This window comes from Piliocolobus tephrosceles, chromosome 9 (assembly GCF_002776525.5).
Source record: "Piliocolobus tephrosceles isolate RC106 chromosome 9, ASM277652v3, whole genome shotgun sequence".
Taxonomy (NCBI): domain Eukaryota; kingdom Metazoa; phylum Chordata; class Mammalia; order Primates; family Cercopithecidae; genus Piliocolobus; species Piliocolobus tephrosceles.
Window position 1 is genome coordinate 88,194,254 of NC_045442.1, and position 15,861 is coordinate 88,210,114.

At 45.0% G+C, this 15,861-nt stretch overlaps 1 pseudogene; it reads left to right on the forward strand.

The window, feature by feature from the left end:
• Nucleotides 1–841: 841 nt before the first annotated feature.
• LOC111531345 lies at nucleotides 842–9,295 on the forward strand (annotated as a pseudogene).
• Nucleotides 9,296–15,861: the final 6,566 nt, after the last annotated feature.

Sequence of the window (15,861 nt, forward strand, 5' to 3'; positions counted from 1 at the left end):
CTAGAACTCCTGACCTCAAATGATCTGCCCACCTCAGTCTCCCAAAGTGCTGAGATTACAGATGTGAGCTACCGTGTCCAGCCTGAACTCCTTTTTTAACTGGTTGAATAAACACCTAGGACTTGAGAGCAGGCTCAGTGTCTCCCACAGAAAGTGTAGAGAAGTCAGTGAGGCACACACAGTAGGCATCCAGTGTGCCCTTGGATCTGACTCACAGGCTGGCTTTGTCCTAACTAAAGGGCTCTCTTCATTCCCCCTGTTACCACAGTTAGGGTACCCTGACCTAACCCTAGTTTTATGCTAGTTTTCTAACAGAAATCCTTCCGTAGTAATTCTCACTGTGACTCACAGATATGAAGATACAGGAGAGGCTGGAAGGTTGCTCATTAGGAAGGGAAAACATCCCTTTACTTAAACTTGATAATGACTTTGGTTTTGAAACTGGGACAAGAATTACTTAACTCGAGAACATGAAATTTCAATGACTGTTTGGAGACACGTGGTTGGGATTTGCTGTGGGGGTTAACGGCACAGATGCTCTTGACTGAAGTCTTGGCCCCGGGCCCAGATATCCCCCAACCACTCCCATCCCATACACACATGAGATTTTGCAGAATCAGAGGGTGGGAAGGCCCTAAAAACTGGGACTCTGAAAACTAAGTGCATTTATGCCTTATATACCCGGGAAACATCCAATAGCTGCCGCTAAACTGTCGCTGCCTTTGGCCACCTCTCGTGTTTGCAGGTTGATTTTGTTCACGGGTCCCACCTTTCTTGGCTGGGCTGAGTCCATGGTGACTTGCACAGATGCAGATACTTGTGTGCCTGTGAGCAAGGAGCGATGAGTGGGGCAAGATCCTCATCCCGCTACTCTGTCCAGGGAATTCTCAACAGGAAGAAGAGGGGCCAGGAGCCTCAGGGATTGGGTGATTTGGTTTGGAAGGGAAGGGCCCATTTACCCATGAGTGCAGACAGCTGGCAGGGAAATCCTGAAGCAGAAGATCCCAGGGAGCTGTCAAGATCTCTGTCAAAGCTGGAAGATGAAGGCACTCCATGTGTTCAGTGAGAAAAAGCTGCATAACTCAGCCCCAATGGAGAAGGTTCAGAGAGAGAGATGCATGAACAAATGACATGCAAAGAGAGGAGATAGGCCTGAGGCACAGAGGTCACCATGGTAGGGAGACAAGACTGGGCTCTGGGAAGGCACCCTGGCCCTAGACCTGAGGCCAGCCTAGCTGGACCTGTAGGGTCCTGAGCTTGCCCATGGGTGGGAAGCAGCTGGTGGACAGAGCAGCTCAGACACAGGCCCTGATCATCGCATCTGAAAACATCTGAGTCTCTTCTTCTAACTAAAGCCAGCTTGGCCGAGGCAGAACCCTTCCTTTCCTGACTATCCTGCTGGGTCAGCTATTCCAGACACTGATCCTTTCCTCTGTCCAAAATCAATGAAGAACTTCTCACCAATAATCACACATCATGTTGCTTTATCTCTCATACCAAACCAATTTAATCACATAGACAAGATGTGTACACATAAAACACATTAATGATTTTCTTAAAAAATAGTTTTGCTATAGACAACAATGTTCCTACCAGGGCAAACACTCAGGTAAACCAATCCTAGCAAAGTCAATGTAGAGTTCACATGCCTCTCACTCTGGAAAGTCTAATGACTGAGGCCCCTAAAATGTAGGCACTGTTTACATGTGGCAGGGGGGTGGAAGAGAGGCCCTCAGCCCCTCCGTGTTCTGGTCCCCCTCTCCCATGACTGGAACTGATGGGATGCTCATGAACTGAGCAAGAGAAACTCAACAGTGCTGACACCCAGGCCGTAACAGCCCCCAAGTCAGCTGCCTCTGGCAGTGGCCTTCAGCCCTGTGTTTCTCTTCCAGTTGTCTGACCTGTACAATTACAATGTCAAATTCAGTTTTATGTGCAAAAACAACAATCACGTTTTGCTTTTGCTTTTACAGTTTTCCACCTGTAACCTAGACACGGCAAACATTCAGAGAGGAGTGGACCCCAGCCAGGATGGGGAGCCAGCCATGACTCTAAGAAGAACATGCTGAGGGTTTTGCCCATGGAAGGAGGTGACAGGCAGGTGTGCGTGGCTACAGAGCCCCGGAGGACCAGAATAGAGGGAAGAAAAACGTGGTATTAAAACACAGAGCTTGGAAATACTCCTGTCCCCTCCCCATGCATCTCTCCCCACTGCCTGGAGGGGCATCTTTTGAACACTGATCTGTGCATTTAGGTCACTGGATCCCTGAACCTCTACCTACCTGCCATGCAGAATGCCTGGCCACTGATGTTATCTGGTTTTGTCATATGGTAGCACTTTGTACTCTCAGCCACCTCCCTTGGAGTCCGTGATTAATAATCCCTTCCTTTAACGTTGAGATGCCCAGGATGTTTGTCAGTGTGTGTTCACCCCAGCCTGGTCAGCATCCCTCTGCAGTGCTGAACTATAGTTCCATAGTTTTCTGGGAGCTAGGGCAGACCAGACTATGCTTGAGGGATTAGTAGCTGTGTGGTCTCAGGAAACTTGGCCTCTCTGGGCCTCAGATTCCTCATCTGTAATACATGGGTCATAGCACTGCCTAAATTCAAAATCGCCCTGAGGATTTGGTAAGGTATGAGAGGTAGGAGTTATAAGAATTAAATAAGAAGGGATGCCAAAGGTGAACCCCATAGCTGAGTGTTGACCATGCAGTGGTTCTCAGGAGCTGGTAGTCGTATGAATTGTCACAAAGTCCCTCATGGTGCACATGCTGATGGGAAATGATTGCTTTAATAAATCTGAGAAGACCTGCTGGAGAAACTGGATTTCCAAAAGAGCTTTGATGAATAAAAGCAATGGGGACTATCATACTGAAAGGAAGTGTTGTGTATCCTGGGCCTGCCTTCGAAATGCAGGGCACTGTGTATAACACAGAAGCCAATGTAAGTTTTATTAACTTCCACTGTGATAACTACTTTAGACAATACTCCAAAATGAAATATAATCACACCTCTCCAGTAGTTCTCAGAATACCTGCCGGGATAAAGACATCTCCTGCAAAGCTACATGAAGAAGTTTCCTCAGCAGAAACTGCTATATAATAGAACAGCAAGTGTTAAGTGTGTAGACTTGACCTCAACTTCAATCTGCAAAGTTTATTCACTTCCCTGAATAAGCCAAGTGTTAAAGCCTGTCATGCATGAGCTTCTGGGTAAACCCCTGGGGTTGTTCCTGCAATCCCCACTGCACCCCACTCTGCTCCATTGCACAGGCCGGTTAGACACAGGCAGGACTTCCTGCTCTGCTGTCTTGGTGAAGCCTAATTCTTCGGGCTCTTCAGGCACAGGAGCTTGTGTTGCTTCTTTGCCTTTTGCTAAGATTAAGTGTAGACATACAGGCTTGTAAGCTCCTCCATGCCAGCTTTCAGGAAGCCTCCAGCCAGGCCCAATCTATTGCCTCCCTTCACCACATGTCAAGGCTGGGAGTGGCAGGGGCCTCTCCCGTGCATGTTTCCCACAGGTGCCCCCCTCTTAGCCTTACTCTCCTCCTCTGCAGAGAACTTGCTGCCCTGGCTTACTGCCTTGGCACACCTGCCCATGCCTGGAACTCCAGAACAAATTTGCCCAGATGCATTTTTCCCAGCTATGGAAAAAATGGCCTTCTCCATACCCGTGGAGAATTCCTACCACAGCAACCCAACAGTCTGCAGCCCAGGCTTAGAGATATAAACAGACGATCCTTTGCATCTCTCCATGAGGACGTAACTTCCATGAGACCAGCAGCCCAAATACAGTTCATGGTGGCTGGAACAGTTCCCAGAGGTACATCCTTGCGGGAGCCAGCTAGAGGTCCAGGCTAGAGGTCCAGTATCACAATCAGTGATCCCAGGCTCACCATTGGAGGGCAGAATTGCACCAGTGTCAAAAACAGGAGGCTAGCAGGAGACCATCTCCTGAGAACTCCTCCGGGAGGAACACAGAATTTAGACAAGAAGAGAACAAACCTCTCTCCCTTCTGTGCTATGTGCCACGCCCTTCAGTGGGACAAGGAACTGATACCTGCCCGCGGTGCTACCAAGAATGACTCTGTATGCCAGCAATACCTCAGTGAGTCCCAACTTGTTTCTCCTCCCAGAATCCCCGAGGGCTCTGACACCCCCAGCAGCACATGGCTCACTGTGGGGATAATTTGCAAGTGGAATGGGAGGAGGACAAAAGGCTGAAGTGCTCCCCTTTGAACCCCCTTCATTATCTCACTTAATACTCCCATGAGGGAGGCATCGTAGAGAGGAGACTAGGGCTCTGAGAGGTTCAATAGCTTTCCAGCAAGCAAGAGAGCTAGGATTCCCCCTCGGAGCAGGCTGGTTCCACGGTGCCAGCTCTGTGCAGAACCATTCTTTTTTTTTTGAAACGGAGTCTTGCTTTGTGCCCGGGCTGGAGTGCAGTGGCCAGATCTCAGCTCACTGCAAGCTCCGACTCCCTGGTTTATGCCATTCTCCTGCCTCAGCCTCCGGAGTAGCTGGGACTACAAGCGCCCGCCACCTCGCCCGGCTAGTTTTTTGTATTTTTTAGTAGAGACGGGGTTTCACCGTGTTAGCCAGGATGGTATCGATCTCCTGATCTCGTGATCTGCCCGTCTCGGCCTCCCAAAGTGCTGGGATTACAGGCTTGAGCCACTGAGCCCGGCCGGAACACCATTCTTAAGCTACAGCACAAAGATGCAGCTCTGAGCTCCTCTCTTCCAGGCTGTGGGAAAAAAGGACAATAGAGAGAACTGACTTGTTGCATTCATCCAACCAAGAGGAAGCAGTCCACATGAGGTTTGCTAGGAAAGAAGAAAGATCTTCAAGGGCTTGTGTTCATACTCAGCCTTTAGGCCTCTGGGACATCATGGGAAAACATGGTAATGTCTGCTCTTTAAAGTAGAATCAAGAAAAGAGGCTCAAGATGATACTCACCCTAGCATGCAAGCTGTTTGATGGGACGCAGCCAATAGGAGCTGATCCTTCCTGAGCACCTGTAGCTATTGCCACAGCAACCCAAGAAGGCAAGCAAGGGTATCGTCCCCATGGTGGACGTAAGCACCCTGTCACCTGTCCAGGACCGTGTAGTTGGTGCTTGGTGGAGCTGGGATCTAGGCTGGTTCTTCATCTCTGTCCTGCCCTGTCTCTGTATCCCATCTGAGAGTCACTGAAACACCAAGTGTACTGCCTGGCAAGGCAGGACACCACCACAAACTTTGTGTGTGTGTGCATGCGCACGCACACACACATACATTCACAGATGCTTGCTGTGCTAACTTAAGCTTGCAATATGACCAAAGTATTGCATTAATAAGTACTCTACTTCCTTCCTTATTACCTTCCTTCCTTCCTTTCTTCTTTTTGCTTCCATCCCTCCTTTCTCCTTTCCTCTTCTCCTCAAACACTGTCCCCGCCCTTTACCAGTGAAGGGCCCAGCAAGGTCTGGTGGTAGACTGAGCTCTGCCCTAAGGTGTCTGCTTCTGGGGAAGAGGAGCCTGCACAGAACCCCGAAACCAGCTGAGTGCTCAGAGACAGTGGAGAAAGGACCCAGTCTCCAACTAGGAAACCAAACCGAGTCAGCTCAGCAGCACTGTGGCATTTATCCTGGGCCTAAAGGAGACCTAAGGAGAGGTAGTATGTTGAGAAATGGAAGCAGAAGAGGCTAAATGCCCATTACACTGCATTGGATATAGAGATGGGATAAAGTCACAGGGTTTGGGGTCTAGAAGGGACCTTATGGAACACTTTGTCCACACATCCTTCCCCCAACCTTCAGAGTGGCCTTCTTTAAAAGTAAATAAAGGTAAGTAAGTACCAAATTCCAGTCCCTCCACTGTCTCCTTCCCTCAGCCCCTACAGGCCTGTGTGACCAGGTTCTGGGCCCTTTCTCCAATATCACTTCAATCCATGTTCCCTTGTCCACATCACTGCAGCCACACTGACTTTCTTCCTTTTCTCATACTCACCAAGCATGTTCCTACCTCAGGGCCTTCACACAAGATGCCCCCATCTCTGGAGCACTTTCCTGCCAGGTGGCTCTGTGGCTATCTCCTTCCAACAGTCCAGGATTTACTGAGTCCCAGCAACCCTGGTTCAAGGACCTCCTCTGCAATACACGTGCAGGTGACCTAAAGCTTGAGGTCATTGGCCTCTTTTATGATTTTCAAAATACCTGTCTCTCCCTGGAGTTGCCTTCACTTTCCGTGGATGGTCTTCATCTCCTCACTAAGATGTGACTCTGGGAAAGCAGGAGGCAGCTTAGACTTGATGATCGCCTTAGCACCAGACAGTGTCACATGGTTACCCTCCATAAATATCTGCTGTTAAATGCTCCATTCCACTTCTCTTTCCTCCTGAGTCTCAACATGCCTTCTTTAAAACAAGGAATCATGTGGGAAGAACCTCCAAAATCCACGTATTGAAGTCTTAACACCCAGCCCTCAGCATTTGGCCTTATTTGGAAGAAGGATTTTTGTAAATTAATCAGTTAACATGAAGCCATACTGGAGTAGAGTGGGCCACGAAGCCAGTATGCCAATATGGCTAGAGTCCTTATGAAAAGGGGAAATTGGGGTACAGAGACAAACACTCACAGAGAGAAGACCCTGTGAAAAGACACAGAGAGGAAATAGCAGTCTACAAGCCAAGGGAGGAGAGCTGGAGCAGATCCCTACTCATAGCTCTCAGAAGGAACCAACCCTGCCAACACCTCATTTTCAAACTTCCCACCTCCAGCACTGGGCAATGATAATTTTCTGTTGTTTAAGCCATCCCATTTGTGGTGGTTTATTAACAAAGCTTTAGCAAACTCACAGGAGGAGTGTGTGAGATGATCCCCAAACTACCCTCCTGTGCTCCCCACTTTCTGCTCTCCCTGGTCCTAGAAGGAGGGCATTTTCCACCCTTCTCTTAAGAACAGCATTAGGCAAACAGCCTGGGGGCCCTTTCTGAGCTGGCCTATTTAACATTCTTCAGCAGCTGGACATATTCACTTCCCTCAGGTGAGATTAAATGCCTTGGCTGGACAGAGTCCTAATCTCCCTACACTGTTCCTTAAATAATATTTGTTCTACCACTTCCTATAAACAACTTTGCTGAGGGAGTTTACAACGTAGCTTAAAAGGGGAAGCTTTCACTTCCTTTCTCAAGCCACTATTATCAGAACCTTTCTGGGGAGCCGGGAGCCCGACTGCAGCCCCAGGCCTCACGCAGTCCTCCATGGCCAGCCCTGACATCCCAATGGCCGGCTCAGTTTCTGCCTCAGCCCCATCCTTTCCATAATGATTCTTCCAGTCGGCACGCCTCTGGTTGGAGTACAGAAACCCTGGTTGAAACACAACTCAATCTTCACTCCTATTTTCCAAAGCCTTTTCCAAAATGGGAAAGCTACAGTGCTCAGGAGACTGGCTGAATAGTTTGAGGTTTCTGGCAAGCACGGACATGTGCAGATGTGTTTTTCAAAACAAGAGCAGAGCCTTGCAAACCCCTTTACATATGTCTTCTCTCCAGGAAAAAGAGGGAAGCAGTAGTTCTGGCACAAATATCTGAGAAAAACCTTGCTTTCTATGTGTTTAGACCTGAGGAAAGGGCTTCCTGTGTCAGCCCAGAAAATGTAGAGGGTTAGAACAATGTATCCCTCTTACAACCAGAAAAAAAAGCTAGACAAATTGCACAATCATGACTTTTCTTGAACCCACCAGAGTACTGAGGTCACAGGTCAACCAACTAACCCAAAATCCAGGCAGACACAGCTTCATGCCAAAAGAAACAGGAGTTGAGTATTTGTTTACCTAGGCAGACACCACCAGGTGCCATATAAACTGGTAAGAAAATTCAGCTAAAATTTTTAAATGAATTAATTGTCAACATAAACAAATATAAAGAGATAAATCTCTAAATTGAAAGGTTTTATTTGGGAATAATAAACAAGAAGTGGGATTGCAATTCAGGACATACACACAGACCAGGGTGGCCTCTGGTATGTCTGGAGAACAAAGGAAAAGGTTAGGGTGTTACTAGGGAAAGTGGTGATTACACCAGTTGTTTTGAAAAAAATGTTCAAGATGGCTTAAAAAATTAAATGGGAAATCTGAGACTATAAAAACCCTGGAAGAAAACCTAGGAAATATCATTCTGGACATAGACCCTGGCAAAGATTTCATGAAGACTCCAAAAGCAATTGCAACAAAAACAAAAATTGACAAGTGGAACCTAATTAAACTAAAGAGAATCTGCACAGCAAACTAAACTATCAACAGAGTAAACAGACAGCCTACAGAATAGGAGAAAATATTTGCAAACTAGCATCTGACAAAGGTCTAATAGCCAAAATCTAAAAGGAACTTAAACAAATCAACAAGCAAAAAACAACCTCATTAAACAGTGGGCAAAAGACATGAACAGGCACTTTTCAAAAGAAGATTAGATATACACGTGACCAACAAGCATATGAAAAAAATGCTCAACATCACTAATCATTAGAGATGCAAGTCAAAACCACAATAAAATACCATCTCATGCCAGTCAGAATGGCTGCTATTAAAGAGCCAAAAAATAACAAATGCTGGCAAGGTTACAGAGAAAAGGGAATGCTTACACACTGCTGGTGGAAATGTAAATTAGTTCAGTCACTGTGGAAATCAGTTTGGAGATTTCTCTAAGAACTTAAAACAGCACTACCTCTTTAGTTGCCGTGTCTACTACAAGAATAGAGACATTCTCAGCAATCAGACTGTCAACATTCCAGAAAATGTAATTACACTGAAGTGACGAACAGTTATTGTGAAGGGCCCCAGAAGAACCCTGCAGAGGGACTTCAATCACATCAATGTAGAACTCAGTCTTCTTGGAAAGAAAAAAAAGAGGCTCTGGGTTGACAAACGGTGAGGTAACAGAGAGGAACTGGCTATGGTTAGGACTATTTGTAGTCATGTACAGAATATGATCAAGGGTGTTACACTGGGCTTCCATTACAAGATGAGGTCTGTGTATGCTCACTTCCCCATCAATGTTGTTATCCAGGAGAATGGGTCTTTTGTTGAAATTCGAAATTTCTTGGGTGAAACATACATCCACAGGGTTCGGATGAGACCAGGTGTTGCTTGTTCAGTATGTCAAACTCTGAAAGATGAATTAATCCTTGAAGGAAATGGCATTGAGCTTGTTTCAAATTCAGCGGCTTTGATTCAGCAAACCACAACAGTCATATCAGGACATTTTTGCATGGTATCTATGTATCTGAAAAAGGAACTGTTCAGCATGCTGATGAATAAGACCTAAGAGTTGTCCAGCTACAGAAACAAGATGCCAGATGACTCCTAAGACCTACTTGTGATATTTAAATGGTGCAATAAAAGACCTATTGATTTGGGAAAAAAACAATAACAACAGAACTACCATTTGACCCATTTTAACATATGCATGTGTGTCTTTATGGTAGAACAACTTATAGTCCTTGGAATATAAGGAATCCTCTGGGTATATTACTGAGTATATACCCAAAAGAATATAAGTCATTGTACCATAAAGACACACATGCATATGTTCGTCACAGCACTGCTCACAATAACAAAGACATGGAATCAACTTAGGTGTCCATCAGTGGTGAACTGGATAAAGAAAATGTGGTACATATACACCATGAAATACTACATAGCCTTAAAAAAAAGAATGAGATCATGTTTATTGCAGCAACATGGATGCAACCAAAGACCAATATCCTGAGAGAATTAATGCAGGAAAAGAAAATCAAACACCACATGTTCTCATGTAGGAGTTAAATATTGAGTACACGTGGACACACTGGGGCCTACTGGATGGTGGAAGATTAGAAAAGAATGAGGATCTAAAACTACCAGTCAGGTACTATTCTCACTACCTGGGTAATGAAATAATTTGTACACCAAACCCCAGCATCACGCAATTTACCCATGTAATAAGCCTGCACATGAATCCCTTGAACCTAAAAGTTGGAAGGAAAAACAAAATGGTTTCTTGTGGACGCCAAAAAGAAGAAAGCTTATTGGCTTTTTACAAGAGCCGGAGAGTTCTGATTGTTGTCAGTGGTTGTTAGATAGGATTTGTGCTCTTGGAGTTCAGTTTAAGCCCTTGCAGTTTGGGGTTGGGCTTATAAGACAGTGTGTCAGGCAGGAATTTTGTATCTGCACCTCTCTATCCTTGTGTGACTCACGTAGTAAGCTGTGGTTTGGAATAACTTTTTGTGATAGCTACTGTTATCAGTTAAATTATGGGCAATAGTCCTCCCTTCATGGCCTTCCCCAGCTCTGTTGTAAAGGATAAGTAGTATTTTGAGAGAGATGGAAGCAGAAACTCATTATCCTGCACTAGATATAGACATGGGACAGGGTCATGGGATTTGGGGTTGAGTAGGGACCTTATAAACCATGTTGCCCACTCACCCTCTCCCAAACTTTCAGACTAGCCTCCTTTAAAAGTAAATAAGAGCAAGGAAGTGCCAAATTCTAGTTCCTCCACTGGCTCCCTTAGCATGACACCAGTTCCTTCCTTTGGCCCCCATGGCCTTGCACGACCCAGCTTCTGGCCCTTTCTCCAACTTCACCTCAGCCTGTCTCCCCTCATCCTCTTCACTGCACCCACAATTTAGGCCAGGATTTGACACAAGTGACTCTATTTTGAATCTTACAACTTTTGCATGACTAGTATGAGAAGGAGGACACCTGAAGGGGATGGAGATTCGGGAGCATTAGCACCTCTTGCAAGGTTTTCCTCCATGAAGCCCAAAATCCACTCCCAGGGAAGATCATTGAGAATGTTGAGATAGCTCCCTCCCCATCCTGCTTAGAGAAGGGAACAGCAGCCTTAATCTTCAGAGGAAGAGCAATGCACCCTGCTTCCTGGGGGCATGGGTGGAAACCCACTGCAGCTGGGGCAATGGACTATTAAAGGAAATGTGCATGCCTGGAAAAGGCAGGGAAACATGTGAGACACTTCATGAGAGCTGGAACAGGTACAGGGCACTTAGGAAAGCATCAGCTGCACTGAGCCTGCCTGAGTCCAGGCCTACTCAGAACGTCTGAGGTACCCTTCTCCCTTCCCCCAATACCATGCTAACAGACATCAGGCACACGTGGCAGTGGCGCCTAGCTGGGAGAACTGCAACAACAGATTCTTCACAAGCAGCAACACAAAGAGAAGACCCAAAACCACCTAGCCAGACTCCTAAGCCAGGCAGAATACAGGAAGTGGGGAAAACCCTCTGGAAAAGTAGTTCACACCCTAAACACAAGGTATAACCAGAGGAATTGGAACTCTCTGGCTCTGAGGGTAACAAGAGCACAATAAATTTCAAATTCAGCCAAAGTGGTGACAGCATTAACACAACCCTCCATGCTGAAGGAAAGGCATGCTCATGTTCAGTGTAAAAAAAAATCACTTCCATGCCCACCACCCCCATAAGATGTTCAACTTCCAACAACGCTACAATAACAAAAACAGGAGGCATGTGAAACACAAGAAGAACTCACAGCTCAGTCCAGGAGACAAGGCAGGCATCCTAACCAGAATCTGACATGGCACCAAGGTTGGAACTGTCAGACAGGAGATGGGAAATGACTGTGATCAATACCTTAGAGGTTCTCATGTGAAAGGTTCAACATGCAGAAGCAGACGGGTAATTTCTGAAGAAAGGCAGAAATCCTACAATCAAACAGAAACAGAAAAGACAAAAAATACAGCAACATAGATGAAGAATGTCTCAACATGCTCTTCAGTGGATATGACACAGCTGAGAAAAGAATCAGTGAATCTGAAAATACAGCAATAGAAATGAGCTAAGAGATCCATGCCAAGATGGCCGAATAGGAACAGCTCGAGCCTCCAGCTCCCAAAGTGAGTGACACAGAAAATGGGTGAATTCTGCATTTCCAACTGAGGTACCAAGTTCATCTCACTGGGGTGTGTTGGACAGTGGGGGCAGGACAGTGGATGCAGCCCAACAAGTAAGAGCCAAAGCAGTGTGAGGCACTGTCTCACCAGGGAAGTGCAAGGGAGAAAGGAATTCCCTTTCCCAGGCAAGGGAAACCGTGACACACAACACCTGGAAAATCGGGTCACTCCCACCCTAATACTGCGCTTTACCAAGGGTCTTAGCAAATGGCACACCAGGAGATTATATCCCTTGCCTGGCTTGGAGGGTTCCATGCCCACGGAGCCTCCCTCATTGCTAGCACAGCAGTCAGATCTAACTGCAGTGTGGCAGTGAGGCTGGGGGAGGGGCGCCCACCATTGCTGAGGCTTCAGTAGGTAAACAAAGCAGTTGGGAAGCTCGAACTGGGTGGAGCCCACCATAGCTCAAGGAGGCCTGCCTGCCTCTGTAGACTCCACCTCTGGGGACAGGGCATAGCCAAACAAAAGGCAGCAGAAACCTCTGCCGATGTAAATGTCCCTGTCTGACAGCTTTGAAGAGAGTAGTGGTTTTCCCAGCACAGAGTTTGAGATCTGAGAATGGACAGTCTGTCTGCTCAAGTGGGTCCCTGACCCCCAAGTAGCCTAACTGGGAGACATCCCCCACTAGGGGCAGACTGACACCTCACACCTCATACAGCTGGGTACACCTCTGAGCCGAAGCTTCTAGAGGAACGATCAGACAGCGACTTTTGCTGTTTAGCAATATTCACTCTTCTGCAGCCTCCACTGCTGATACCCAGGCAAACAGGGTCTGGAGTGGACCTTGAGCAAACTCTAACAGACCTGCAGCTGAGAGTCCTGACTGTTAGAAGGAAAAATAACAAACAGAAAGGACATCCACACCAAAACCCCATCTGTATATCAAAATCATCAAAGACAAAAGGTAGATAAAACCACAAAGATGGGGAAAAAGCAGTGCAGAAAAGCTGGAAATTCTAAAAATGAGAGTACCTCTCCCCATCTAAAGGAACACAGCTCCTCACCAGCAACTGAACAAAGAAGACGGAGAATGACTTTGACAAGTTGAGAGAAGAAGACTTCAGACAATCAAACATCTCTGACTCAATCAACTGGAAGAAAGCTTATCAGTGATCAAAGATCAAATGAATGAAATGAAGCGAGAAGAGAAGTTTAGAGAAAAAAGAGTAAAAAGAAATGAACAAAGCCTCCAAGAAATATGGGACTATGTGAAAAGACCAAATCTATGTCTGATCGGTGTACCTGAAAGTGATGGGGAGAATGGAACCAAGTTGGAAAACACTCTGCAGGATATTATACTGGAGAACTTCACCAACCTAGCAAGGCAGGCCAACATTCAAATTCAGGAAATACAGAGAACGCCACAAAGATACTCCTCAGGAAGAGCAGCTCCAAGACCCATAATTGTCAGATTCACCAAAGTTGAAATGAAGGAAAAAATGTCAAGGGTACCCGGAGAAAAAGGTCAGATTACGCACAAAGGAAAGCCCATCAAAGTAACAGCAGATCTCCAGGCAGAAAATCTACAAGCCAGAAGAGTGGGGGCCAATATTCAACAATCTTAGAGAAAAGATTTTTCAACCCAGAATTTCATATCCAGCCAAGCGAAGTTTCATAAATGAAGGAGAAATAAAATCCTTTACAGAGAAGCAAATGTTGAGAGATTTTGTCACCACCAGGTTTGCCCTACAAGAGCTCCTGAAGGAAGTCCTAAACATGGAAAGGAACAACTGGTACAAGCCACTGCAAAAACATGCCAAAATGTAAAGAACATCGATGCTAGGAAGCAACTGCATGAACTAACAAGCAAAATAACCAGCTAACATCATAATGACAGGATCAAGTTCACACATAACAATATTAACCTTAAATGTAAATGGGCTAAATGTTCCAATTAAAAGAAGCAGACTGGCAAATCGGATAAAGAGTCAAGACCCATCAGTGTGCTGTATTCAGGAGCCCATCTCATGTGTAAAGACACATACAGACTCAAAATAAAGGGATGGAGGAAGATCTACCAAGCAAATATAAAGCAAAACAAAAAGCAGGGGTTGCAATCCTGGTCTCTGATAAAACAGACTTTAAACCAACAGTTATCAAAAGAGACAAAAAAGTTATTACATCATGGTAAAGGGATCAATGCAACAAGAAGACCTAACTATCCTAAATATATATGCACCCAAAATAGGAGCACCCAGATTCAAAAAGCAAGTCCTTAGAGACCTAAAAAGAGACTTAGACTCCCACACAATAATAATGGGAGATTTTAACACCCCACTGTCAATATTAGACAGATCAAAGAGACAGAAACTTAACAATGATACCCAGGCCTTGAACTCAGCTCTGGACCAAGTAGACCTAATCGACATTTACAGAACTCTACACCCCAAATCAATGGAATATGCATTCTTCTCAACACCACATCGCATTTATTCCAAAATTCACCACATAGTTGGAAGTAAAACACTCCTCAGCAAATGTAAAAGAACAGAAATCACAACAAACTGTCTCTCATACCACAGTGCAATCAAATTAGAACTTAGGATTAAGAAAATCAAAACTGCACAACTACATGGAAACTGAACAACCTGCTCCTGAATGACTACTGGGTAAATAACAAAATGAAGGTAGAAATAAAGTTGTTCTTTGAAACCAATGAGAACAAAGACACAGTGTACCAGAATCTCTGGGACACAATTAAAGCAGTGTGTAGAGGGAAATTTATAGCACTAAATGCCCACAAAAGAAAGCAGGAAAGATCTAAAATTGACACTCTAACATCACAATTAAAACAACTAGAGAAGCAAGAGCAAACAAATTCAAAAGCTAGCAGAAGACAAGAAATAACTAAGATCAGAGCAGAACTGAAGGAGATAGAGACACAAGAAAACCCTTCAAAAAATCAGTGAGTCCAGGAGCTGGTTTTTTGAAAAGATCAACAAAATTGATAGACCACTTGCAAGACTAATAAAGAAGAAAAGAGAGAAGAATCAAATTGACGCAATAAAAAATGATAAAGGGGATATCATGCTGATCCCACAGAAATACAAACTACCATCAGAGAATACTATAAACACCTCTATGCAAATAAACTAGAAAATCTAGAAGAAATGGATAAATTTCTGGACACATACACCCTCCCAAAACTAAACCAGGAAGAAGTTGAAACTCTGAATAGAACAATAACAGCCTCCAAAATTGAGACAATAATTAGTACCTACAAACCAAAAAAAAGTCCAGGACCAGATGCATTCACAGCCAAATTCTACCAGACATACAAAGAGGAGCTGGTACCACTCCTTCTGAAACTATTCCAATCAATAGAAAAAGAGGGAATCCTCCCTAACTCGTTTTATGAGGCCAGCATCATCCTGACACCAAAACCTGGCAAAGACATAACAGAAAAAGACAATTTTAGGCCAATGTCCCTGATCCTCAATTAAATACTGGCAAACTGAATCCAGCAGCACATCAAAAACTTATCCATCGTGATCAAGTTGGCTTCATCCCTGGGATGCAAGGCTGGTTCAACATACACAAATCAATAAATGCAAGCCATCACATGAACAGATCCAATGACAAAAACCACATGATTATCTCAATAGATGCAGAAAAGGCCTTTGACAAAATTAAACAACCTTTCATGCTAAAAACTCACAACAAACTAGGTATTGATGGAATGTATCTCAAAATAATAAGAATTATTTACGACAAACCCACAGCCAATATCATACTGAATGGGCACAAATTGGAAGCATTCTTTTTGAAAACCAGCACAAGACAAGGATGCCCTCTCTCACTACTTCTATTCAATATAGTATTGGAAGTTCTGGCCAGGGCAATCAGGCAAGAGAAAGCAATAAAGCGTACTCAAATAGGAAGAGAGGAAGTCAAGTTGTCTCTGTTTGCATAT